Source organism: Arvicanthis niloticus, chromosome X (genome assembly GCF_011762505.2).
Source record: "Arvicanthis niloticus isolate mArvNil1 chromosome X, mArvNil1.pat.X, whole genome shotgun sequence".
NCBI classification, from domain to species: domain Eukaryota; kingdom Metazoa; phylum Chordata; class Mammalia; order Rodentia; family Muridae; genus Arvicanthis; species Arvicanthis niloticus.
The window spans coordinates 2,073,002-2,100,973 of NC_047679.1; the positions used below are offsets into that span (position 1 = coordinate 2,073,002).

At 40.1% G+C, this 27,972-nt stretch overlaps 1 long non-coding RNA gene across 1 annotated transcript in view; it reads left to right on the forward strand.

The window, feature by feature from the left end:
- Positions 1–217: 217 nt before the first annotated feature.
- Positions 218–27,972, forward strand: part of LOC117695457 (uncharacterized) — an 82,704-nt gene continuing 54,949 nt past the window's right edge. The window contains exons 1-3 of the long non-coding RNA XR_004604608.2: positions 218–392; positions 1,869–2,516; positions 4,630–4,719. This is a non-coding gene — a long non-coding RNA (uncharacterized LOC117695457). The remainder of the gene's footprint in view (positions 393–1,868; positions 2,517–4,629; positions 4,720–27,972) is intronic.

A 27,972-nucleotide genomic window follows, 5' to 3' on the forward strand; every position in this document is an offset into this window, starting at 1 on the left:
GGAAGGTTAGGAGGGTGGGGGTTCGGGCGATCCCAGGGCCGCCCCGAGTCTTCCCTGGAGCCTAGGACCCTGGAACTGCACCACGAGGCTCAGGCTAAGCAGCTGGGGGCCAGCCCCCGCAGCTATGGGCGGGCGGCCGGGGGCGGAGCGCAGAGCTGTGCTGCGCGGGTGGCGGGAAAGGGGCGGGGATGAAGGCTCCAGTTGGGCGAGTCGCGGGACCCAAGAACAGAAGCTGCGTGTGAGAGCTAGGTGAAGGACCGGTCCTCTAGCTCTAGGGAAGCTCTACCCACTCTCTGAGGAAGCGAGGCGGCGTGAGGGGTCCCGTAGCCCGCCCGTCATTGCATTATCCAGCTGCAGGAGACAGCGCACCGGAGGGCGCACACTGCGTTCAGGTAGGTCCCCTCTCCCCCGCCTAGTAACAGTGGCGCCTTGCCCGCTTCTGGGGTCGCCGCAGCCTGGGAAGCAGGGCTGCTATGGCCAACAGGGTTAAGGGCTGGCCAGATCCCATTGCCAAAGGAGCCTGTTCCTCCTTGGCAGGAGAGGCGCGGGAGGCTGTAGGTAGGGGAGAGGTGCCGGAGGACTACCTCCTGTAGGATTCACTCCTTCTGGTCTCTTGGGGTTGTCCTCACCGCGGGACTGAGCACCCACGCGGCTTCTGGAGACTGTGAACCTTTTACCCACTAGCGATCTTTGTGGTAGTTGCCTGTCGCCCCAATCTTCCTGATCCCCACCCAGCAGTCACTCGGACGCCCCTGCTCCTGGCCAGCAGGAACCAGAGGGACTGGGTGCGGAGAAACTATTGGCATGATTGGCTAGGGAGTGGGGGAAAGGCTAGAGTTGCTGGAGTATTGTCTGCCAGCGCCATGCCACACCCGGGGGCTCCCTCTTGCTGTCCGAGCTGGGGTGGGGGCTGGGACGGTGGGTGTGCAGAACTTCTCTCCGCGGGCTGGCTGTGCACACAAGCCTTGGGCGCGCTTGTGCACGTTTGCACGAGGGCTTCTTGGAGTCACGTTATTGGTGGGTACTTAAAGACCTTCTTTGGGATGGCTCAGTGCACGTCCGGGATTGGGAAGGAAGGGGAGAAGGTTTTTGGTCGTGTGTGAGTGCGTGTGTGTGTGTGTGTGTGTGTGTGTGTGTGTGTGTATACGTCCTACAAAGGAGGAGGCGAGTGTCTCTAGGAGACTTGGTTTTCCAGGATTTGCATAGTTCCTTAAAACAAAACAAGCTTTCAGGCTTTAAAGTAAATTATGGGTAAGTGGGATGCATTTAGGTAAAAAAGCATGGGCTCTGCGGGGTAGTGAGCCAGGCTGGTTTGGTAGGGTCTCATGCTGTCTACAAGCGGTGGGCGCGGGAAGTGCTTCTAGTGTCTTTGGTTTAATGCTTTGGAGCCAGGGAGGAGGTGGCCACTTGTCCTGGGAAGACTGTGGCGATCAGATGAGATGAGATGAGGTCTAGTTGTGCAACGCAGCGAATTCAATTAACTCCAGAATTTCAAGGTTTGTCTTTATCTTTCTTTCCGACACACAAACCTTTCTTTTATCGTACGGGCCCCTTGGACTCTGGTAATTGCTTATGTATATTTCCCCTGTTCTTTCTGTGACTTTTTTTAAGGAAAAAAAAAAGAAGGGATCTACCTGTATTTTAATCAATAGGATGTAGAGAAGATCTTTTAGGATTTGTATTCAAACCAGGGGCAGAGCACTATGATACAGACAACCCACCAAAAATTGCTTTTGATTGAACTAAGCTATGTTCAGACTGGAATTATAATTTCTAAATAGGATCTTATGACCTTTTGATAAAACAACCCTATCATGGGTCTGTTATCTCTTTTTATTTGGTTAATTTATGGAATTCTTTATTCTCAGATTATCATGCTGGACAAGTTGTTTTGTGATTTTTAAAAGGTAGGTCTTGAAATGACTGTTAAGTTATGGTGGCATATTCTCTCTCTCTCTCTCTCTCTCTCTCTCTCTCTCTCTCTCTCTCTCCTTATTCTTCTTCCCCTCCCTTGCTCTCTCCATTTCAACCCCATCTTCTTCCTACTCTCCCTCTTTTTTTGTTTCTTCCTAGGCTAGCCTGGAACCCGATAAGTAACCCAAGATGGTCTCAAATATTTGATCATTTTCCTTCTCAACCTTCCTGAATGCTCTCTCTCTCTCTTTTTAATGAACTGAGGATAAGGCCATTTGGTTGATGACCCGGGATTTAGGTACGTTTCGGTTTCTAAGCAACTACTTTATCAAACCATTGTGGACAGAAATGGCTTAGGTATGTTGCATTGAGAGAAAGAACACTTTGGTCTTTTGAAGCAAGTATTTATTTTTTCATGTTCCCTCCCGTTTTCTCTGTTAGATGCCCAGGAAAAATCCATTGCTGATGAATAATACAGGATTTATTTCTCTTTTATGTCTACAGGTGGCAGTGTTGAAGCCAAAAGCTTCCAGAAGTGGTTTCTGAAAAATAAGAATTGAATGTATATGAGTAAGCAAACACAGGAATCCAAGAAACCACAGGTATGTAGGACGATTAATCCATCGATCTGGCTTTATGATTATTTCATTCCAATAGTGCTAACCCATTTGCTTTTATGCTAAATATTTTGGCATTTCTATACTTTTTTTTGAAGTGAAACATATTTCAAGGTGCTTTCAGAGGAGAAAGTAAGACTAATTATCTATTTCAGATAGTGCATTTAAATAAAAATATGCAGCATGCCAGATTATCCCAGTTTACTGTAAAAGATAAGTGTTGTTTTTCCATTGTGTCCACATGATATATTTTAAGGAGTGGTCTGATCATTTCTTTTTAAAACGTTTATCTGCCAGCTGCTCCAATTTTTTAAAAAATTTACACTTCTGACTTGTCTTGTTGAACCAATATAAAAACTGCTGCTGTTAATTCTATATCACATTGATCAGAATACGGCTGTGTCACGATGCTTCCTTGTACTATACCCATTCCCTGCCTCTGCCTCCCAAGTGCTGACATTATAGGTGTGTGCAACCTCTCCTGCTTTATGCTGGGGCATTGTACATGTTAGGTAAACACTCTACCAGTTAGCCCAGCCTAAGTAGTTTCTTTAACACTAGCTTCTCTGTGTTTAGAACCTTCTCATTGCTTTGCAATTATTACCAGGCTGCGTTTCCAGCCCAGCAATTCACCCCTTTGACTAAAATACAGGCATGTTATATGCAATGCAAAGGCAATCAAGTTTGCAAAATTGTAACAGCGGAAGGATTTGACTCTGATTATTATTATAGTGTAAGATTTTTCATATGAAGCTCTTTAATATGCACATCAGTATTAATGGCAGGAGCCAGGGGAGATGGAGAAGACATTACCATTTTTTTTTTCTTTTCTGAAGGAAGAGCTGTTGTTTCCTGTGTTAACTGACTGTTTACAGTCAGGCAATAAAATATCCCTTTAAAAAAAGAATGAAGGTTTCTCTTCTTAGATGAGTAGATGGCGGGTAGAAAGGATAGGTATGGGAAGGATGCCATACATCTATCAAATACTGGAGTATGATAACACTGGAACATGACTGGCAGAATTGAAGATATTCTAGAGAGACAATGTGGGTCTCAATCTGATTGTGAAACTATTGAAAGAATGGACACTGAAGAAATGGAAACTTCCCCAGGAATTTCATGGTGGGAGAAGAAAAAGCCATCAGCCAGAGGGGGAGATAGTCTCTGTGAAAAAGATTTCACACAGTTACAGCTACTTGTCAGAGCACCTTTTAGTCAGGATCATGATGGATCATTGGTAAATAGGACCATACCTTAACCAGGACTGCTTAGATATGTAAATCCTTGGGCCTATATTTAAACTTTGATTTCACATTAGGACTTTGACTGGCTTGGGGGTACTGAGTCTCTTTGTCCCTATTCCCATTGTGGCTACATTGGATCCATTTCCCCTTTCTGTTTTCCACTTTTAATTTGGCTCTTTTAACTGGCTTTTGAGGGTAGGTGGCAGGACCTGACTTGGCATAGGTATGAATCCCCCCAAAGTCTGATAACACCTTATGATCCCGCTACCCCCCACATGCATGCACGCACACACACACACACACACACACACACACACACACACACACACACACTTTTGGGGGATGAGGTGCTGCTAGGAATGGAACCCAAGGCCTTGAATACATACCAGGTAAGTGTTCTAACCCCGACCATCTCCAGTCCTACATTGTGATTTTTTGACATTATGTTTTTCTCATTGGGCGAAGCTGGGCATGAGCCAACAGGAACCTAAAATAAAATCCTGTAATGTTTTTGAAAATTAAAAAGGCCATGACTGTCATGGTGGTGTATGATTTTAATCCTAGCTCTCAGGAAACAGTAGCAGGTGAAATCTGTGATATGTACTGAAACCCTGTCTCAAAACAAAACAAAACAAAACAAAACAAAACAAAACAAAGCAGCAGGTCCAAACCTAGAAAAGGAAAAAGATTAAAGTTGCAATTGGTTGACTTTTGAATCAGAAATTCCCAATTAAAAGACCTGAGATGTTTCACACATAATTTACCTTTGAGGTATATAGCAAACATGTAGTAAAAGAACAAAGGGCATTAGTCCTAAGTGTACTGCTCATTTAATGTTTTCTGTGACTATGCAGCCCGTGACAGATGAAGCCTAGTACATTTCCAGCACTTCAGAAGAGTTTGCGACAGATCTATTCACTATTCATCTTGACTCCATCATGAAGGTAAACTAAATTGCCATTAAAACAACAATAAAACTCAATTCACTGTTTTGATCTGGTTAAAAGATCCATATAAATAATACCACACAATAGGAACTCTCTGGTGTATGTCTTCTTTCACAGGTTATGCGATTAGTGGATCCCTTGAATAAATTGAGTGATAATTTATTTGTTTCCTGTTACATCTTTGGGTAGTATCCAGGTTTTGGCTAAAATGAATAAAGCATCTTTGAACATTCTTGCTTGTTTCCTTTGGTGCACATTTCTACCCAGTTCTCCCAACATAAACATAGAAAAGAGTCTGGTACTAATAGCATTGAGCTTTAGAAGATGTTGCCAACAGTTTTCCAAGGTAGTTGTATCAACTGAAATTCTACTAGTGGCGTGTAAAAATTCCGGTTGCTTTCTACATTTTAAGTGATACTTTTTTAAAGACATGCTCTCTCTGTATTCTCTGTTGCTAAGACTATTCTATAATGCCTGAGCTAAAACAATCCTTGACTTCCCAAACGGGAAACTATAGTCTTGCATAATTTTTATTTGAATTTTACTTATTTTTGATAAGGGCACAGTTGTATTTTTGTAGGTTGAAAAACACATACTTTAAAATTGTGGTTAAAAATATACATACATAGTGGTCAAGGTCATCTGTAATGCCCTGTTTTAGAAAAGAAGAATCAACCAGAATGTTTATGGGTGGTGTGGTGTTTGTTATATCAGTATTCAGTTACATTGTGGTATTTAAATATAATAAAAGTAGTAGCTGTGTGTGGGGCGATACATACATGTGAATTATTATTTAACCTATTTTCCAATATATAGTTAGTAATATTAGGTTTGTTTCCATTGTTACGTAAGTATTTCTACTATTCACAAGAAATCTTAAAAAAAAAAAAAACCAAAGTTCTGATAAAATACAATGCCTTATTCCCCCTTGCTAATATGGCAACTAACCTGCTAGTTTCTCTCTATGAATTTAGCACTGTAGGTGCTTCGTGAGTAGAATCTTAAAGTTCTCTGGGTTGTTGTCATCTTATTTCAGTTAGAATACTGTTTCAAGGTATGCCCACATTGGAATTCTTATACACTGTGTGTGTATGTGAAATACTATCCATTTACTTTTCCACAGTCTTTTGACTAGTGCCACCTTTTGGCTGTTGTGAATAGTGCTACTGTACACAAAAAACCTCCTTAAGAATCTATTTTCAGAAAAGAATCTATTTTCAGTTCTTTCAATACACACATGCACACACACACACACACACACACACACACACTCACACACACACAGACAGAGAGGGAGAGACAGAGACAGAAACAGAGAAACAGAGAAACAGAGAAACAGAGAGAGACAAAGTAGAGTATCTGGAAGAATGTATTTTTATTGTTTTAAGGAACTACTATACACGTTGTGTAGTGTTTTAGATCATTTACACAGCTAACAGTAGCATGAAGGTTCTGATTTCTCTACAGCCTGATCAAAACGTGTTAATTTCTCTCCGCCACCTCAATAGTACCCATTCTAATTACTGTGAGGTGATCCTTGTGAGTTTAAAATCCATTCTTTTTGAGTAGTCATTCTGAATGCTATAGATACCACTGACATTTGTGTATCCTGAGTGCCTGTTTAAATCTTCTGCTCTTTTCTTTTGTTTGTTTTTAAGGCAGTAGCTCCGGCTGGCCCTGCACTTGGTATATAGCTCAGGTTGGCCACCAACTGTTCAACTGGTGATTTTCTTGTCCCAGGCTCTCAAGTGCTGAAATTAAAGGCATGAAGCACCGTGCCCAACTCTTTACTCACTTTTGACTCCCCCTCCCCATTTTATCAGTAGAAATATCCTATTCTTCACGTGAGTCCTTTGCCAGGTGTATATGCATCAGTATTTCTAAGTTTGCTTGTAGTCACCTGCAATTCTATCACTCAGGAGATGGTGGTTGAAATATTGTTAGTTCAAGTACAGCCTGAGCCACTAGTGATACCCTGTTTTAGACATAAAACCAAAACGAAAACCAAAACCAAAAACAACCCACCTCTTTTCTTCCAACCTGTGGTTTGCCTTTTCATTCTTACCATGTCTTTTGATATTTTTAATACAGTCCACTTGCTTTTTTTCCTTTTTTTTTCTTTTATGGCTATTGCCTTTTTGTTCTACCTAGAAAATCTTTGCCTACTTCAGAGTATTTTATTTTTAAATTTTATTTTTTGAAACAAAGACTGACAGTATAGTCCAGAGCTGGCTTTTAACTTGAGTTGATTCTTCTGCCCGAGTTTCCTGAATGCTAGGTTTACAAGCAAGCGTCACCATGATGGACTTGTATTGCTTTTAAAGGATTTCATTAGCTATGACCACCTGTGGTAGGAGGCTCTGGATGTCAGCTGGCAGATCATCAAGAGGAATTCTTTGTTTAGCATTGAGATCCCTCGAGTGGAGTTTTTGGATGAACAGGTGATAATCCTCAGAAGTGACAAGTTTGTTCCAGCAGAGTGTGCCCCCATTACTAGTCCCTGCCACACAGAGGCTGCACCCCCTAAGTCTGGTTTTGTTTATTTGCTTATTTGTTTGGATTTGTTTTGAATTGGTCCCATCAGGGTCAGGCTATTGGCCCTAAAACACCCAGGGCTTTTTATTTGTAAGTTCTTTTTTAATTGCAAAGGGCACATGAAGATAATTTATTCGATAGATGTCTTAGGCTAGCTACAGAGTTAAGTAGATCTTTATCTGAGATGCTTGAGTCCAGAAGTACATTGGATATTTTAGGTTTTAGAATATTTGTCCCTACCTAAGGGGACCCGAGTTTAAGCATGGACCTCATTTATATTTATATAAATTATCCATACTGCTTGGTTGTGATTTTAAATATTTTTTTTTACTTTGTCTTTGTTTTGACTGTGTCATGATGTGAGGTCAGGCATGAAACTTTTCAGAGTTTGTAGCATTCAGATATTGTAGCATCCATAGATTGGGGCTGTTGAACTTATACAAGCACATTTTAAGTATGTGCCACAAATATCAAAGCTGATAGCCATTTCTGTAGTAGGTGCATAAAAGTGTTTTTAAAAGTTGTATGTGCCCCACTCCCTTCCTTGGTCTTTTGAGTGTATTTCTAATCTCAGTGCTCGTGAGGAACACACAGGAGGGTTAGCCCAAGGTTGAGGCCAGCCTGGTCTAATGTGTGAGGCTCTATCTCAAAAATCAAAGTAAAACTATTTAAAATGACCAATATTCTGCCTGGACATAAACACTGTTACTCATGTAGTCTGCATTACTGCCATTGATATATTCAGGTCCTGGTTAGAGTGGGAGCAACCCATGGGGATGACTGACAGCTACAGAAGAAAATGAGCAAAGTAGATGCCTCAAGGCTTCCTTCTGTTTCCAGTCACCATCACTGACATTTAGAGTTACTTTTCTTTAGCCCTTGAGATTTTAATTGGCCCTCCTACCCCAGGATTTTGCCATCCTTTAGGATTTTGTTTCCTGGCTCTTTATCTTTCCCTGAATATTCTGCATTCACACTTTCACTCATATTTTAAACTGTCCCTTTTTCCAATGTTCTTAAGATAACCCCCCAAATTCTAACACTAAAGAGGTCAAGGCAGGCAAATCAGAAGTTTCAGGCCAGCCTGAGCTGTATAATGAGACCCTATCACTCACTGTAGACCAGGCTGGCCTCAAACTTAGAGATCCACCTGCTTTTTTCCCTCCCGAGAGTGTTGGGATTAAAGGCAATGTGACACCTCTACCTGGCTGAGACCCTGTCTTTAAAAAAAAAACAAAACAGTAAAATTCAATAATGCAACATAACCAAAAGATGCCCTACTATCTGTTTCCCTACTCCAGGACTGGATGTGGATCATTCATTAATGACCTCTTGTCTGTTTCTCTGGGATGTGCCACATACAAGTCCTTTGTTAGGAAAGAAACATGGGCATTCCCTTTAGTCTACTCTTCTGTTCTTCCTTAATTAATGTGCTTACCATGCTTCTATGGTTCCAAAGTAGAGACTTGCCATTGTTCCTTATCTTCCCACACACCTTTCTTCACCTTCCCAGCCCATACTTAGTTGTCAAGTCTCAAACTTTGCTCATCTCTCAAGCATCTTATAAAAACATCTTCTTACCCTTGCTCACTGACCCTTTTTGAATGTAGTAACTGCTTTCTAGCTGCCCCCTACCCAAATTGGACTCTGTCCTTTAATCCATCTTCTACTTGTCATCAGTTTTCTTAAAACAGGTCTAATTATTCCAGTTATTCCTTTAGGACAATTTGTAGCACTCAAGTCTTAAAGAGGGACTCAAATTCCACAGCAAGATGTATGGCCCTTCAGGATTTGCCTTCCATCTGGTTTCCTGCTCCATCATCTGCCATCTCCTCTTTATACCCCATCTGTTCTAAACCGTTTGCCATTCCTAGAACATTCCTTGAGTTCTTTCTTGTATCTTTGCTCTGCATCTCTGTTTTTGTTCTCACTCTTTCTTCTACTTTGTCTTCCTTTCCTTCTGCTAGGGAAGGAATCCAGATTGTTCGCTAGGAAAATATTCTAAAAAGTACCAGTGTCCTTGTCAAACTTGTGTTTGGCTTTTTAAAACCTCCTCACATGGGGCCTCTTTTTGAAGTGAAGGTCTCACCTAGAATGTAGCTCATCCTGGCCTTGAACTCATCATCTTTCTGCCTCTCTCAAGTGCTATAATTATAAATGTGTAATGCCACACCACTGTAATATGGTCTTTTTGGACCATTTAGTCCTCCTAAGTAGATCTTGTTACTACTAACTATTTGTGTAGTTAGAGGAAATGACTGGAATTGCAAACTGTTCTGTGTTAATCCCCAGTAACCATCTGGTCAGTCCCTGAATTATTGAAGGCCTAATTCATATTTTGATGACGATTCCATTTTTTTATGATCAGAGTTAGATTTTACTGCTTAACAGACCATCAAACTACTTAGTTTAGTTAGGGATTTTAAATCACTTAATTAGATCTTGATTTTAGGAGTGGGCAATTTGAGCAGGCTGCAGAGGCTGGGGGGGGGGTGTTGGAGCTGGGTCTATCTTTTGATCTTCATTTGTGACTTGAGTGGTTTGGAAGATGGCTGTTCTTGCCCCAACTACTTGTTCTACATGCTTTCCAGTCTACCAGGTAGGTCAAGCTTGTTCACACTCAAGGTTTTAAGATCATACTAAGACATACAAGACTTTTTTGGACATGAAATCTAGACTTGAAAGAGATTACTGCTGTCTGAATGAAGTCTGTTAGCCAAAGGTAGTGCTGATAAAAGTGGGAAAATAGATTGACTCTCCCGATGAAGGGGTCGGCAATCCTGTTGCAAGAAAGCTGTAATCAATCTCAGGAGTAAGACTAAGAGATTAGACCAGGCTGGGGCCAAATGTTTTACTTCACTATTTTGCTAGCATGGTGGGTGACCTGGCCTATGGGTTTAATTGTGCCTAAGGGGAGCTCAAGATGGCGTTATGGTTGGCCTTACTTTCAAATTCTTATCTTTTGATGTGAAACATATATAAAAACATACCTTTTGGCCTTAATGTCCTGGGATGAAGTGGAAGTACCATTAATACTATGGTATGGGGAAGGAGTTCCTTAATACGGCATAAAGGAGCAGCAGTTTTCTTCTTGCCTCTACATTCTGGAAGCTAGTGGGCAGCCCAGAGGGAAGAGAACTTTGCTGTGGTGGAGTGCCCTCTAATACTGGCCATTGATTGGTTTTCTTGAATTTGATTTAAAAGTCATCTCCTAGGAGAATGTCAGAGAAAGGTTTACCTGTATGAAAATATCTGCTGATGTTAGTGGTTTGGTTTACTGATCTTAAACTTTCGTGTGTTTTCTAGACTTTAGAAACTGTTGAAACATGAATGTTCCTGATTTGCCTGATCCCCATTCAAGAATCTTTTTGAGGACTAGGATAAGTCTGCATAGATCTACAATACAAGCATAATATGCTAAAGTATACATGAAGTGACTCTAGTCTTGCAGAAATTAAACTACCCCTGGATAGTTTCTTCTAGGAGTTGGCTTCTGTAGCCATCTTTATACGGCAGTAGAATTATTGGAAGTAGTTTAAGAAAGCAGATACTGGACTGGGATATAGCTCAATAGTACAGGACTACCTTGCATGTGAGAATGCTGTTGATTCAACCTGTATTACAGATAAAAGACTGGGTATGGTGGTACATGACAATAATTCAAACAATAGGTTGGTAGACATGGTTTTGTGGTCAGCCTAGGCTACATAGAGAAATACTGTCTCAGAAAAATGAAAACAAAACTCATGTATAACATTTATATCATCCACACCCATTTCTACAAATTGTAGAGATGTAGATGGACATCATCAAAAGTCATAAAAGAACGAGAGGCACATAGAAGGAGGGCTATTAGCCTTTTTGGCAGTAGGTAGTGACTCCACTACTCACCATTGGCACAGCAGGAGCCAAAATAATCCACAACCTATAAATTCTACCCAAATCACAGACTGTGTTGCTTGTGGATGCATGTGGAATTTTAATCATGGCATGAGGGTATGACTGGGTAATCCTAGAATTCTGGAGGTGGAGGCAGGAGAGTGATAAGTCCAGTTTAAGTTATAGTGAGACTTTGTCACACATACCAAAAAAAGAAAAAAAGAATTATAACTTACATTAACAAAATAAGTTTTGCTTTCAAGACAGGATCTCAGTTCTCAGCTGGCCTCAGACTTTGCTATGTAGCTTATGATGACTTTGAACTCATTCTTTCCTGTGCCAACCTCCTGAGTGCTGCTATTGTAAGCAGGCATCATTATGGTTAGTTTATATGTGCTGTATATCTAACCCAGGGCTTTGTGCATGCAAATTAGGCAAGCAGTCTATTAAATGAACTGCATCCCAACCTTCGTAATTTTTTCATGTTTTATGCTTTTAATTTTATTTTTCCAGAGAACAAAAATTTACAGAATTTTATGTCTCCCCACGCCAATTTAGAGAATCACAACAATTCAGCTGAAAGATCAATATTTTAGTTGATAAATCAAAGTAGTTTTTATAGACTGGAAAATAGGGTATTAATTGACATAGTATTTGTGGATACTCACGTTTTATTTTTCTGAAAGAGCACTTTAACAGGTTACATAATAAAAACTCTTTTTAAGTTATATTTGTTGACATGCATACATGGTGTATATGTACCCATTGACACTTACTTGTGTGGTCTGTAGGTGCACATATATATATGTACAGTACAAAGATGATTGTGTTTGTATAGTTTTTATCTTTACATCATTTTTTTGTAATTGGTGCCTTATGTTTCCTAGAGGTGGGGATATATAAGGAAATGTTTGTTCACCACAGAAAGGGCATCAATAGAATGTGTTTTATGAGGCTGAAAAAAATAATGGCAGTTACTTCATAGGTAACCAGTCAAACACACACACACACACACACACACACACACACACACACACACACACACACACATCTGTTAGTGTTGTCCCACCCTCAGTTAACCTTCTACACCCCCCTTACATATTCATATATACCCCAAGATCAGATACAAGCTAGTGTGGGTAGGATGGAGTGTTGAAAGGAGTCTTAGTGGAGGGTCAGGTTATTCATTTGTCATAACCATAAATATGGCTATCACTATATGCTACTAGTTTCATTGCCATGAGTTTGAGGCCAAGCCCTTTTGTCGGTCACCACAACAGTCTCTTCCTGCATGGTAGCAGTGATCATGTTATGCCTCTAAGATAGCTATCCCACAGCAGTAATCAATATTCTAGCAATAGCTATGAGAAAATGGAAAGCTATTTGTTGGTCCACACAGAGAGAACCAGGACTGAATTTTACCAGAGATTAACAATTTAGTTGTATCATTAGTAGTCTCTTATCTACCACAGTCTTCCTTAAGGGTAAATATAGGAGACAAGGAATGAGTTTACTAGATGAAGGTGGTAGATCCCGAAGGCACCTTTGTTAATACTGAGGAACATAGTGGACATACTGTTGGTTCTTACATAGAGATTTAAAAATACACACTTAAGATGGAGTACATGCCAATCACTCCTATAATTTGAACACTACATTAGGCAACATTAAGGATGATTTGCATGTTTTGTACTTCTATTTCTGATTAATGATGCTTGCAGTATGTTTCATCCCCTCCATTGGTGCTGTGGCATTATCCATGTGATGGTTTTCTGGGCATAGGTTTAGTTCTGATGCTGTTATCTGTGGCTATTGAGCTGGCTTGTCTACCAGCAGCCCAGCTGTGTGTGCAGGAGGCTCTTGCATTATAATTTGGCAATAACAACAAAACCAAAACCTAGCAGTTATTTGTCCAGGAAAATAAGAGCAGAGGAAGACAATGGAGTCTTAATGAATTTGCTCTAGAGGAAAGGTTTGGTGACTTCATCCAGTGCCAAAGCTTCAGATTTGTGTAGGATAGAAGGGACAGATGCTATCTACCCCTGGATCAGCTGTGTAAGGTTAACTGCTGTGTACACCAAGGGAACAGCTTGTGTCCTAATATCAGGATCCACACAAGACAGGGTTATTGGTTGTCCTTTCCTTTCATGATGGCAGAAATAACTTCACTATTGGAGTGCAAATGATAGTCTCAGACTTGACTGTTGTCTACGTCTTGACACAAGTTTCTTTGCCTGTGAAAACCAGGTATAGTCTTCTATGTTTAAACATACCACACCCAGGACAAAGGAGGTTCATAGGAATTAAAGAGCTAGGGCTTCCTGCTCTCTTTCCCCCAGAAAACTCTCACAGTGTGTATTTGTTTGCACATGTGTTTTCTTAAGTGACAGAGCATGATATCTATGTGATTAGGGTGAATAAGTTCCTAAGGTGTTTTGTTTTGCATCAGTGGAAGATCATATATGTTTGTAGAAATGTTTTCCTGGGAACTTGGATCTTGGGGTGGGGAGGAGATGATCATAGATTTGTCTGGTGTTGGATTCGGGGGACAGCTGGTCTAGAAGTCAGGAGCCTGCCAGGATGCTTCCCAGTCAGTTCCTAAGTGGCTCCGTTGGCTGAGCGTCACTTTTCTTGCTCTGGGCTTTGGTATTACCATTTCTCACACGCAGTTATATTCTGATCTCCAAAGTCTCTCCTGATTCTAAAAAAAAAAAAATGTTCATTTTAATGCTATGTTTTTAACATGTCAGCATAAAATGATTACTGGGATTCTGAACCTGTTTATAGGGTAGATAACCTCAGTTTTTAAATGGTCGTGCTGAGATAAGGACCTGAGCTGATTACTAGGACTCATGTTTAAAAAAAAAACAAAAAACCTTGTCTCAAAGTTTAATCCCAATGCCAGCATCATAAATAAATATTAGTTATATTTCATTATATTTCTGATGCATTTTACACTAACACAAACATTGTTTCTAAAGGAACCAATCTCTTGTCCCACCTTCCCCCTTCCCCAGATCAGCTCTTAGTTTGTTTCAAATAAACAAGCCTCCACCAAACAGGGCCTAACAAGATACAATAAGACTAGGCACAAACCCACATATTAAGGCTTGATGAGGCAACTCAGTAGGAGATAAAGGGTCACTGGTTCAGACAAAAGAGTCAGTGATACTCGATACTCCTCACTTTCACAGGAACACCAAGTTACACAGCCATAAGGTATTATGCAGAGGACCTAGCTCATCCCCATACAGGCTGCATATTTGCTGCTTCACTGTGAGCCCCTATATGAGTCTTGCTTAGTTGATTCTGTTGACTGTGTTCTCGTGATGTCCCCATCCCCTCTGTCTCCTATAGTCCTTCCTCCTTCTCTTTTCCAGGGTTCCCCTGGTTCCACCCAGTGTTTAACTGTGGGAAACAGAGTCTCTTACTGGCCTAGAGCTTGCTAAGTTGACTAGACAGTGAACCCCAGGGATCTGTCCATTTCCACATACTCTCACACCTTAAAAAAAGGACAGGGTTCTAGGGGTTAAATTCCTGTCCCCATGCTTGCAAAGCAGCACTTTGAAAATGGTCAGCTGTCTCCCTAGCACCTCACCTTAGCCCCTGTTGTAAACCATGAAGTTTCATTCATTCTCCTTCTTACTGCAAATCCTCCCTTTTCTTGTCAGACAGCAGTGTGAACCTGGAGTTCCCATATGCTGGGAAGAAAGGAAATGGGATTATCTGGTAGCCTCAGAAGAGTTTTTTTTTTTTTTTTTAAAGCAAAGCAAAACAAAACAAAACAACAAAACAAAACAAAACAAAGCTGGTATTTGTGTCTTTGGGTGCCTCAGTAATTTCATGTCAACCTTATAGGATTTTCCTGCATAAACTGTCAGGTGGGATATGCAGTTTCCTAATATATGCTGTTTGCATGTTCTTATCTGTCCCTGAGTCTTCTGTTTAAATACTAAACAGTTTCTAGCTTCGTGATAAAATGTAATTTTGGTGGGTAAGCACCTGCTGACTCATTACAGTATTTCCAAAGGAGGAAAATGGGACTAATTAGACGGTATGCTTCTCTTCAAAATATTTTCCTACATGCTTTTCAGTTTCCCAGCTTTAATTTGTTTAGAAAAGCCTTTTAGGTAGACGATGGTAATGAAGGCACTTTTGGCTGATGTATTTCTTATCACATACATTTACTTCTCCTTGTAGTAAAATGAGGCAATAAACCCTCCCTTTTGAGAGGTGAATTTGCTCCTGAGAATGAGTACCACTAATAGGCAATGTGTGCAAAGTCAAGCATATGCCCCTCAGATAACTTAAATTTAAATCCTTTCATTGTTGAGGAGCAATTATTATTACTTTCTGTCTTAAGGCGGGGTCTTGCTGTGTAGTCCTGGCTAGGATCAAACTGGAGATCTTTCTGTTTCAGCTAGAACACAGAGCACCATACCTGGCTGTTAAGAAGCATTTCAGTATTTTATTTGAGACTGGATAAGAGTTAGCCAGGGTAAGAAATGTTCAGAATTGGTGTAGGTTCTGTGTTCGAGGCTTTTGGCTCTGCTTCCCATAAGCCTTTTTACCTGAAAGGGGCTGTTGCTGCTTCAAGATGATACACACCCATACATTTGACGATTTATGAAGTAAATTCTGAGAAATATGTCATTAGGATACTTTAGTCATTTTTGTAAACATCATAAGTTGCCTTATATAAAGCAAGGTGATGTAGCCGAGTATGGTATTGTACATAGATGTGTACACTGTACTTTTAGACTGTCTGTCAGAGTGTTGTTTACAGTTGTATTGCCACACCTGTGAGTAATGCATTGTGTTAATCTGAAGATTGGAAGGAGTTTTTGGCTTCTGTTTTTGATATACACTTCCTTGTAGGTCAAATGACTGGTTGATTCCTAATTCTGGCTTAGCCCTTCAGATTTCAGTGAACCGTGTATCACTTGGAAATTAAGGGTGTCTTGAGATTTCAAGAAAATATATTGTCAGTATCAAATCGGAGAATATTAGTATACAGACTTCTTTAATTCATTTAAATTTTCTGAGACATCAGTGGGGAACAAGGCAGGGTATGTAGATGTCTAATGAATTTTGAGTATTCAGATTCAAGTCCTGGGCTTTTCATTCATCTGCTGTGGGATCTTGGGCAAATCCTCTACTCTTTTTTATTTTTGTCTATTTTATTTTCTGTCTGGGTGTTTTGCCTGCATGTTTACCACATGTGTGCCTGGTGCCTGCTGAAGGCCAGAAGAGGGCCTGGTCAGAGTCTCTGGAAGTAGAGTTACAGACTCTTGTGAGCTGCCATGTAGATGTTGGGAATCCAACTTGGGCCATGGAAGAGCAAGTGCTGTTAACTGCCGACCCAGTTCACCAGCCCCTATCCTCAGCTTCTAGAAGCCTTAGCTTCTTCAATTGGACAAGGGGTGGACTAGTTATAACGGTCTTTTATTTCAGTGCTGCTGTGGGGATCAAGTAGAACCACATCATGTGTGAAGTCTCTAAGTAGAAAGCTGTTAAAACATTAATTATCATTAAGTTTAATGATGCAGTCCTTGTCAGCAGCAGCCATCTGTTTGTTGTGGCTGTCACTGTCAAAAGCAAGATGTGAAAATGGCCCAAGGGTATTTCAATTATATATATATACCTTGACTTTCATTCACACCTTAAGGAATTTGTTGTTTTTGTTTTGGTAGTCCAGCTGACAAGATTCAAATTACGAGCTGTCTCTTGAAAACCACTGAAATAGAGGGACAGAAGGGAGAGTGAAGTCATATTTTTCAATTTTTTTCTCTTCAAAGATGCAGCTTAGGAAGTCTAACTGACTTACAAAGGTAGCATTGCTGCTTCAAGGCACAGTCACCACTAAGGCACTAGTAGCTTCCGTTCTTAGTTGAAACCCTGATTTGTGTAGTGACTTAATAGTTTTTTGTTTCATTTAAGATAGCATCTACAGAACTCAGAGTTGCTTAAACGCATGGACCTCATGCCTTAGCATCCCAGGAGTTTTAGGATTTATAGACATGTACAACACACAGTTTTGATCAAGGATTCCTTCCCCCAAATTCTTTAGTGTTAAAATATTAGGGTTCTCTTCCTTTCTTTCTTTATTCTCTCTCTCTCTCTCTCTCTCTCTCTCTCTCTCTCTCTCTCTCTCTCTCTCTCTCTCTTTCTCATTTCTCAAGACAGGGTTTCTCTGTGTAGTCCTGGCCATCTTGGAACCCACTCTGTAGACCAGGCTGGCCTCGAACTCAGAAATCTGCCTGCCTCTGCCTCCCATGTGCTGGGATTAAAGGCGTGCGCCACCACTGCCTGGCTCTTCCTTTCTACCTTATGGCCCTTTTCCCATTTTGATAACAGCACTTCTCTCTCCCTAAAGAAGACTGACTTCTCCCTTTTAAACACCATTATCCTAGATACCCTACATGGGCTCAGTGTAATTATAGGGGTTTTTAAAAGCTGTCTGTGCTTTCCCAGCCCTCCTGTCTGACTGTAAGAACTGCTGAGGAGCTTAAATTGCTTTGACTATTATCCCTAGTTAATGCCCCATTGATGTCCTTCCTTTAAGAGATATGATTACATTTGTTTTCTCTGATATTAGCTATCATGAAAGAAAGCTTATGAGTCAGGTGCTTTTTCTATATTGCCTTGTTTAAAGTGCTAAATGGATCAAGAAGTAGATAGTAAATCCTTTTATGGATGAGGAAACGCTACAGAGTAGTTAGCTTCCACAAGGTCAAGCTGCTAGTAACCAGTGACCCTGAGGTTTTATTGCACAATAAAGAGGAAAATTCTGAGGTGTGGTATTTGCACTTTTGCCAAGGCATGCTCACAGTTTAATGTGGTTTAACGTTGTATTTTACAAAATGTTCCACACTGCATTTTGAAAGTTGAAGACAAACGTGTATGTAATTGAAACAGTATGACTCTAATACACTTAGAAGAAGGGACAAAATAAGATTAATTCCAGCAAATTCTTGACTCTATTTCATAATCTGTTTTACTGTTCTGTGGTTGTTGTTATGTTGTAGTTTCCCATAGCTGTAATCAGTGGACTGCATTTTAAATTTTACATTGTGTATTTCCTTGTGTTGTTAGGTGTCTCTGTAATTATTATTAGAGTTTTATCTTGTAAAAGTAGTACTGAACAAAAAGCCGTCTGAGATATGCCATTTGGCCACAAAAAAAAAAAAAAAAAAAAAAGAGGAAGTCAGGAAGATCCAATTTAAATCAGGAAACTTAGTAGTTGAACTAATAACTTCATCTGCTACCTGGGAAAGTGGGGGATACAGTAATCAGAGGCAGAAAATCAAAATGTATGAGTGATATCTGAGAGTGTAGTAGCATGCATCTATAATATCAATACTTAGGGTGATAAAGCAGGAGGATGGCGAGTTCATGGCTAGTCTGAACTACATAGCAAAACTACCCTTCAAAATTAGAAGTAAGGGAAAGCAAGATGACTTAGCAGTAAAGTTGCTGGCCATGAAAGCCTGGAGACTTGAGTTTGATCCTTGAAATTATGTAAAGGACTAGGAAGGGGGTGACTCCCCAAGGTTTTCCTCTGGCCTCTACTCATAGACCACCATGTACTCACATATACATATCCTACTAATAATAAATAAAATGCAAATTGAGGCCTAGCAAATGTCTTCTCACTAAAATGATTGCTCTGTAACCACCACCTCCAGTATCCACATAACAAGCTGGATGTGGAGACACATGCCTGTGATCTTCATATTAGAGAACAGATTAAAGAGGCATGCTAGCAAACCAGCCTAGCTGTATTTTCAAGTTCTTACAGTTAGTGAGAGACCCTGTCTGAAAAGATAAGAAGTAATTGGACTCAGGAAAACACTAAACACTGACATCTAGCCACTACACATTTGTTTGAGTGTATAAGCACACAGAACGATGAATAGGTATACACACATACAGTAACCAGTACAAAATAAGCTGTCCAGTTGGTTTGTGCTTTGAGGCAAGGTCTTAATGCATCACCACGGGTTGGCTTTAAGTTCCTAGGCTTAAGGTGATGCTTCTGGCTCAGCTGCCCCATCACTAACCTGGACTTTAGGTGCTTACATCACACCTGGTCCAGACTGGTTGGTTTTGAATCCAGATTCTGACCTTGCTGCCTCTGAAATGGAGGGAACACTGTGTGGGAAGTGTGCACTTTGCCTGCCATACTGTGATAGGCAGACTGCTAGCAAATGCTGGTTCCCTCCAGAGATGTAATTTTGCCATGTAATTGAGTGTGTTATTTTGGTGCTATTTGGATGAAACTTGACTGTTTTAGGTTTTTAACTCAAGTATACATAGTGCAGTAAATTTTTTAATTGTTAAAGAAAAGATGGGCTGAATTTGTGGATTACAGTCACTAAATCCTTTTTATTTCGCTGTGTTTTTGGAAATGACCTAGTGTCTCATGCTGCTATGTAAGCCTTCAACCACTGAACTACACACTCTTAGCATAAACCCTTCTATAAAGCAAATAATAATTATTTGGGAGCTTATCTGAAATCCCTGGCTCCGGGTTCTAAAAACTGCTAACAAAATACTGAATGCTGGGATGGTAGAGACAGGTAGATCCCTGGAACTCTGTTGTCCAGACAGCTTAGCTGAACTGGAGAAGTCCAGGTTCAGTGAGAGACCCCGTCTCAAAAACTACAGTACAAAACAATTGAGAAAGATATTTGTTGTTTTACCTTTGTTCCACATGCACATACACACAGATGTGAACAAACACAGATACACACACATACACTCCCCCTCCCCCCCCCACACGTGCACATAGACAAATGAGAATACTGGAAATTTGTAAATAATAAAAAATGATGGAAATTTACAGTCAAGGTACTGATTGATAAATTATCTGGTGAGGCATGTTCTTTTGCTCCTTAGTTGGTGCCCTCTCTCTTCATCCTCACATGGCTACAAACAGAAAGCACCCACAGCTGCCCAGGGATGATGATAGTCCTAATGGCCTAGTCACCTCACTAGTATCTATTTCTGGATTCTATTTTTATTTTGGTCAAAGTTTGGAGGGACACAGCATTGAAATGACTTCAGATTATTATTACAGAGTCTCTGTTATTTAAAGGGTAGTCTAGGAACCAGATTCTCCCAGGAAGTTGTTAGCTTTTTTGTTTGGTTATTTTTGTGTTTGGACCCCCATCTCAAGAATGTGATTTTCTGCATTTTAACATTCCGAATAGCATTATCCTAATAGCATTATATGCACATCAACTTTGGATAGCATGGTTATAGGTGGTCCTTAGAAAACATTTTAATTTTCTGGTGTAGGACTTTGAACCTAGGCCTTAGATTAACAAACATTTTGGTTGTGATTTAATGTGTAATTGCATTTAATAGACCTGTCTCTTGCTGCAATAGCCTTGACTGGCTTGGAACTTGCTGTATAGCCTACACAGATCTCAAAGTCACCCGTAGCCACTTACATGCTGGGATTACAGATGGGTCATTATCTGCCTCTTTTAATATGACTGAAATAAATGCTATAGTTAATGTTATAAGAACTTAATATGGGCAACATTTAGAATTAGGCATAGTTAGAACAGTAAGAATTTAGAAACAGTTTTTAAAAAAAGGTTTTAAGAAAGTGTTACTTAGAAGGTTTAATTTGGAATTCATACTGGTAGTCTGTGGCATTGTTTAGTTTACTGGAACACTTCATTTTATAATAGCAGACTCAGCCATCAAAGCAACTTAACACATGATGCTCTGAGTCTTTGAAGCAGGTCTCTTCAGTTTTGAGCTGGGGAATACGGTTTTTCTTGTATTTGTTCTTTATCTTTGATAGTAATCTTGTTCTTGGTTTCTCTGTGTTGATCTAGGTTAGTGGACCTAACTCACAGAGGACAGTATGGGCACTGAATGAAGTATAATTTAAAAATTCTTTACAAATTTTCAGATATGCAAGGAACCTAAGGTATTTGTTTGGTTTTAAGGTAAACTGTGGTATGTGGGGCCAAACTGTTATGTGTTTGGAAGCAGCTGCCTATAGGTTTGTCTGCTCTACAAAGACAGAACTTCCCAGGTACCAATAATGATAGGTGACATTTTGTAGGTATACATGTATAGTTGAGAAAAGAACTCTATACATCTTGATTTTATTTTTCTTTAAAAGGAGTCTATCTAACATTTTGCCAAATTATGTTTGTATTAAGGCCCTAGCCATTGGTTAAATGACATTTGCTGCTTTGTGCATCTATTTTAATTCTTCCAACCAACCAATCCTTTGCACCAGATACAGGTTTTATTGTATAAATGTGTACCGTTAGCAGTCAACTGTGTGTTGTTTTCCCTTTTTATTTCCACGTCACTAGGAATTGAACCTAGAGGCCTCGCATATGCTAGGGGTGTACTGTACTCAGGGGCATATTTTCATTTTAAATCTCATGGACACGCGATACTTCCCTGCAATACAGCCTATTTAGTGTTTTCCTAGAGAACTCTCTAACCTCAGACTCTTTCCTGGGGTGCCTCCTTGTGGTGGGTTGTGAGATCTTCACAGAAAAACAGTACAGATTCCATATTGAATGCTAACCCTGCCCAGAAGTCCTATCTTATAAAGATAGCTACGAATAGCTACAAGCTCATGGATCATTAGACTGGGAACCTATTGATGGATACAACTTGGGAAAAGGCTCTTGCCAGACTGGTTGGCAGCCTTCTTTTTTCACCCTTTACTGTCACTAGACTTGAGTGAACATTAAAAGAGGAATAAATAAGTCACAGAAGTTTGGGAGACATTTAGCCATAGTTTACAGTTTGGGTCATTCACTATTCAGTTTGTCTGCCTGTATATGTTTTAGAATATATGCATGGATCTGAGTGTCTAATGTGCTCACACATGTGAATATGTAACTCATTTCTGGTAAGTCTCATTCCTGAAGGAGTTCATGAACAGGGACAGCTATTGTTTCTTTATTAGCACTTTCTGTATTTGAGACTCTCACCAAACTGACCAGTTTTCTTTTTAGACAGGCAATAATCTTTACCTAAAGAGTCACATCCATTTTCTTGATTTTCCACTTAAATTATTTCTGGGTGGAATATGCTAGTATAGCAAACTATCTACAAAGAGACTATTGGAGTAGCTGTTACAGCAATAGGTGAGTTCTTTTCTAAAGATACTCCCAAAACCCAAATAAGGATTATACTATGTATTTATAATTGTTGTTAGGTGATAAAAACAAACACCAAATAATCAGCCTTTAGGTGTAAAAGCAGGGAATTAGTGTTGTTAGCTTCAAAATCCAAGAATAATGAGCCCATTTATCATGCTAACTGCTGGAGCCTTCTGTAGTCTTTTTGAATGAGGATAAATAGGTGTATTACTCTTAAGAATTGACAGATCTAGGATACATACTGCACAAATAGTACTTCAGAGACATTGAGAACTGTGGTATTCAGCTAACTGGTCCCATAGTTTTAAGATATATTCATTCTCTAGATGTTGCCAAGGATTCTCATGTTGTGAGCTTCTTGAAACAGATTTATGTAGTTGTTATGTGCAAAAAAACTAGAACAAATGAGTGGGAAATTATCCCTGGGTAGGAAAATATTGTTATAGTAACAACTTATTTTCTACAGGAGAAATTTGGAAAATAAAGCAAGCAATGAGACTTGAGGATAAATGTATTTTGCACAAAAATAAGGGAAACAAAACTTATGTGTTTGATTCCTTCCTTCCTTCCTTCCTGCTTGCCTGCCTGCCTGCCTGCCTGCCTGCCTGCCTGCCTTTCTTCCTTTCTGAGACAGTATTGTATAGCTCAGTCTAACCTCAAACTCACAAGGTAGCAGAGGATGCCTTTGAACTTCTTAAGTTTTGTTTTTCTTCACCTCCTAGTGATGGGATTATAGTCATGCACCACCATGACTGTGTCACTAGGGATGGGGTCCAGGATTTCGGGTATGCTAGATAATAACTCTTCCAACTGAGCAACAATCCCCAGCTCCTGATACTGCTTTTTATTAAGGGTAACTTAAAGTCTTACATCTTGAGTGATTTTTGCATTATAGAATTTTGATAAGACCACTAAAGAAGTTATAAATCTCTGAGAGAAAGCAATGCCATTCCATTTCTCTTCATAACACGTCAGTTCCATAGAATGGTCTTTACATGAAATACAGCATGAACTGTTTTCTTTTCATTTGCTTATATCAAGTAACATTTCTGGGAGCTGGAGATTTGCAGGGTCTTGCACACGCAAGACAAGCAGCACTAATCTACAGCCTCATCCTTCAAATAATTCTTGTTCAGAAGATTCTGTAAGACAAACAAACCAAAATCAACCTGAATTTTGGGTTGTCTTGCACCTGATTTTTCTTTCTCTATGTTTTTGACCTTTATTCTTTAGACCCCTGCCAGTGTGATCCATGATAGGCACCATCTACGGTCTTTCCTTGGCTAGCATCTCCACTTAAGGCTTGCCAGGGTCACACCGCCATAGGCCTCTTTGTTTGTTTGTTTTTTCCTCTTTCTTGTACTTCTGGGGCAGTGCTTTATATGAATTATATAGTGGCAACAGGTATTATTTCATTGATATTGAGGCAGAGCCAAAGTAGGAAGAATCATAGCATATATATATATATATATATATATATATATATATATATATATATCAGAAAACAAATTTTACTTCTCTAGTTTGTCTTTACAATAGAGTATAGTTTATGGATGAGTGTGCAAATCACAAACTAAGCAAATGCATTTCCTGTCTTGTTCATGACTTTACATAGCTGAATAATAAAATACATCTGGAGAAATCTGCTAGGGAGCATGTGTGTGAATCATTGTGAATCCCTGAGCTACTGGGAAACTGACTTCTGTAGTACTTGTCTTGTGATCTCTAGGCTAGGATACAGAAATGTACACCACATTGCTGTTATAGGAGTAACAGCATTGAGCAGTGCAATGCATCCCCTTATGTAATGATTTTAATCATGAAAGGTTGAAATTTGAAGCTCTAGCAAGCAATTTGAGGTCTTGAGAAGGAAGGCCTGAGTGAGTTTGCTCTGCTTTCTTGCCCCACCAGCCCAAGTTCGTTCTTACCAGTCTTCTTTCCTTAGAGTAACTTGTATAACTCAGAGGAATGGATGATGGATTAGTGTTCAGAGTAATTAGAAAGTAGAGAGAGGTGTGGTAGAGGGGGAACCCAAGCTGGAGGCAGTAAAAATGTAGGACCGAAGCTAAGAATATTTGACCCATCCTCCCTCTCTATCTGTATGTGAATGAGTGACTTACATTGCTGCCTTTGTTATAATAGCCACAGTGTTTAGTTTCCAAGACTGTCTTGTCCTTTTGCTAAAAGCCACATTTGATTTAGAAGCCAATTTAGCATACCATGCATACCATTTGGGAAGGATGTCCCACGCAGTAGTTTCAAGTGTCTTATGATGATCTGTTTTGAGTCTTCAAAGCAACTTATTTCTCACTGTTTCATTTTTCAAAGACATCAACTAAATATCTTTTATTTTTAAATATCAAAATGTTGAACTGTAGGTTTAGTGATGGAGAACAAAGGTGGTACTTTGTATTTTTTGTTCCATGACAGAAACAGAAAAGGTTCAATTTGTCATCTAAACTATGCTGAATGCATTCTATTGTAATGCTTTGGCTTCACCTTGATGTGTTATGGAACTCTATAACTTTTTTCTTGGAAAATCAAATATGTACTTTAAACAAAGCCCCTTCCTTCAACCCCCTGGCAACCACATTCTACTTTGATATCTACTTTAGATTTCCCATTATAAGTGGAATCATGCTTATTTGTCTGTTTCTGACTTACTTGTTTTAATTGGCATGATGTCCTCCAGATTCATCGATGTTACTGAAAATCATGAGCTTTCTGTCTTTTTAAGGTTGAGTGCATATTCCCTCACACATAACCTACTTGTGTGTGTGTGTGTGTGTGTGTGCGCGCGCGCGCGCGCGCGCGCACATGTGCAAACAAGCACATATTCTAAATTTCTTTCTATAGTTACTGTTACTTTTTGCCAATTTTTTTCTGGAAGCTTTTTTTTTTTTAGAGGTAAAGCAAGGTAAAACAACCAAACCTCAAACAAAGAAACATCAAATAAGAGTCACACGTGATAAGAAATGGAATTTCTACATGTGATATTTAATGTCAGACATTCATACTTGGAAAATATGGAAGACACTCAGCTGAAATCCTAGTATAAGTGGTTTAGGTTCACACTGCTCGCATAGCCAACTCCACACGTGCCCATTGGGTTCTACTTAGAAATACATTTTTTCCAGACTGTCCCCTGGAGGGGGCAGCAGATGAAAGCAGTTCAGTTGCTCACATGAGAAATGATGGCCTTTTCTTTTCAAGTCATCTGGGCTTCCATAGTGTTTTGCGGGCAAATGGGGTGAAGGGGCAGGGCAGGAATGGGGCTGTTGTAGCCAGGAGAGGATGGATGACCTATGAGCTCATTGGGGTTAGTACTGGGTTTTCCCATTGGGTGCTGTGGGGTTTTCTCACTCATCTATATGGATTTTAGCTGTAACTCAGAGATGAGGTGCCCCTGCCTCCCATGAAAGTGCATGCATGGGTAATAAACTCTGTGACCTGGCTTGAAGCTTGAGAAGTGCTGGTACAGAGTCAAGGACAAGGTACTTCAAGGAAGAATTGGAAGGCTGTAGTGTTACTTTCACTATTTCTTCACTTTGTTGCAAATTGGCTAGGCAGGCTCCTCTAGCAACTGGAGTTGGTGTTTGCCCAGGTGCTTCAGTGTCTACCCAATAGAATCTGTGAGAAAAATCCCCTTTTCTCCTTCTCTGTCCCTCTGATGTTTGGGGATGCACATTTGGAGTTACCAAGCACTGGAAGCCCATTTTTTTCCTTGTGCCTTGCCACTTAATGGAGTACCTCTGAGCTGTGACTGTGCTAGTGCTGAGAATGCCTCCCTCCTGCCTGGTCTGCTCTGCCTTCTCCTGTCTTGTCTTTGATGTCTTCCTAGGAAAACAAGTCAGGCTTCCACCAAGTCTGTGAGAAAGGAGGGAAGCAGTAAAAGGTGTCCAGTGTTGAGAGGTACACATATAGGGTCTAGCTTTGGCACAATGGAAAGAAAAGGCGATGTTGTCACACCAAGAGCTACATTCTGTTCTCATGACGCCTGATTTGGTCCTGCCTCAGTTGACCGCAAGGAGGAGGAGGAAATACCTTCTTAAAGCCCTGACAGAATATAGGATGGTCAGTTAGTTGATTCTTATTCTTTAAGTCAGGTGAGGATTATGACCAATCAATCATCCTCCAAAGTGAGAGAGATGAATGAGAGCCCTGGGCCTGACTTAACAATGCCAACATGTATTCTAGAACAATTTTTGAGACAATGTCTCATTATATAATTTAGGCTGGCTGTGACCTCTCAGAAATCATCCTACCTCAGCTCCCAAGTGTTGAAATTACAGGGATGAGATACTATGCCCAGCTCAAAAGATAAAGAAACATTTCTTTTAAGGCAAAGTCTCACAATGTAGCCTAGACTGGCCTCAGACTTGACTTCTGTGGGTCCCCTTCCTAAGTGCTGGGAGTACAAGTGTGTGCCATCTGTCCTGGTTTAAAGAGGTCTATACCAAGTCCTTTTGTATTGTATTTTATTCCTGTGTCTGTCTTTCTGACTCCCCTCCCTCCCTCCCTCCCTCCCTCCCTCCCTCCCTCCCTCCCTCCCTCCCTTTCTCCCTCCTTCTGTCCCTCCCTGAGGCCCTCCCTTCCTTTCTTTCTTTCTTTCAAGACTGTTTTGCTGTGTAGCTCTGCCCGTCCTGAAACTCAATCTGTAAACCAGGCTGGCCTCAAATTCAGAGATCCACCTGTCTCTGCCTTAAGGTGTCCACTGTCACATCTGGATATGTATACGTATTTTTTTTAAAAAAAACTACATTTGTATGGTTGTTCTTTCCCCGAATATTGTAAACCTTTTCCAAAGTTGAAAGAATTTTATGAGTACAAATATGCCCCACCTAGATGACTGTCGTCTTATTACACTTGTTTTAACAAATGCCTGTATATCTCACTGGATTTTCCACCTTTCTTCATTATCTTAAAACTGACTCTTATTTTGGCCCTTATTCCAGAAAAGAGACTAGCAGTTAATTGATTATTTTTCCAGGGTTCATCTGAAAGGACGTGTTGCTTTTGCCTTTTGCAATTTTTTTTTTGTTTGTTTTAAGGGCTATGGCAAGTAAGGAGAAGCTGTCCTGTCATAGAATTTCATAACATGTAAAAATCCTCCTTTGGTTCAATATAACACTTTTCTAAAGCCCAATTTACAATTCCTGGGCAGTTAATGGTAGCATTTATTCATGTGGGATTAAATGGTTTCCATGCAATAGCAGACTACCTTAGTATTATAAACGTTAGAAAAATGTGGAGTTCTTAACAGTACCTTTTGTTTATTACTGCTTTTATTGGAGAATGTTCATTGCCTCATTTGTTTTAATTGTTACACCTTTTCTGTGCCAGGCTACTTGAATGATGGGGAAGGAATAAGGAATGTTATTCCAGGTGAAGAAGCTGCTCCCAGTCTCTATGCTCTAAGGGAAGGTGGGGGTTGGAGGAGATTTGGTTTTGTATATAGTATGTATACCCGAATGCTAGATTCTGAGAGTAAAATATCTAACCTTAAGGATGGGGTGTCCAGAAAGAAACAAGATAGGCCCCTTAGGAAGAGATGATACAAGGCTTTATAAGTTTGGTATTGCTCAATCAGAGGTGTAACCTACTACCCAACTTAGATATATCAACTATCTTTGACTGGTGGACATGCGTGAACATCTGCCTCCCTGTCTCCCCCCTCTTTCTCTCT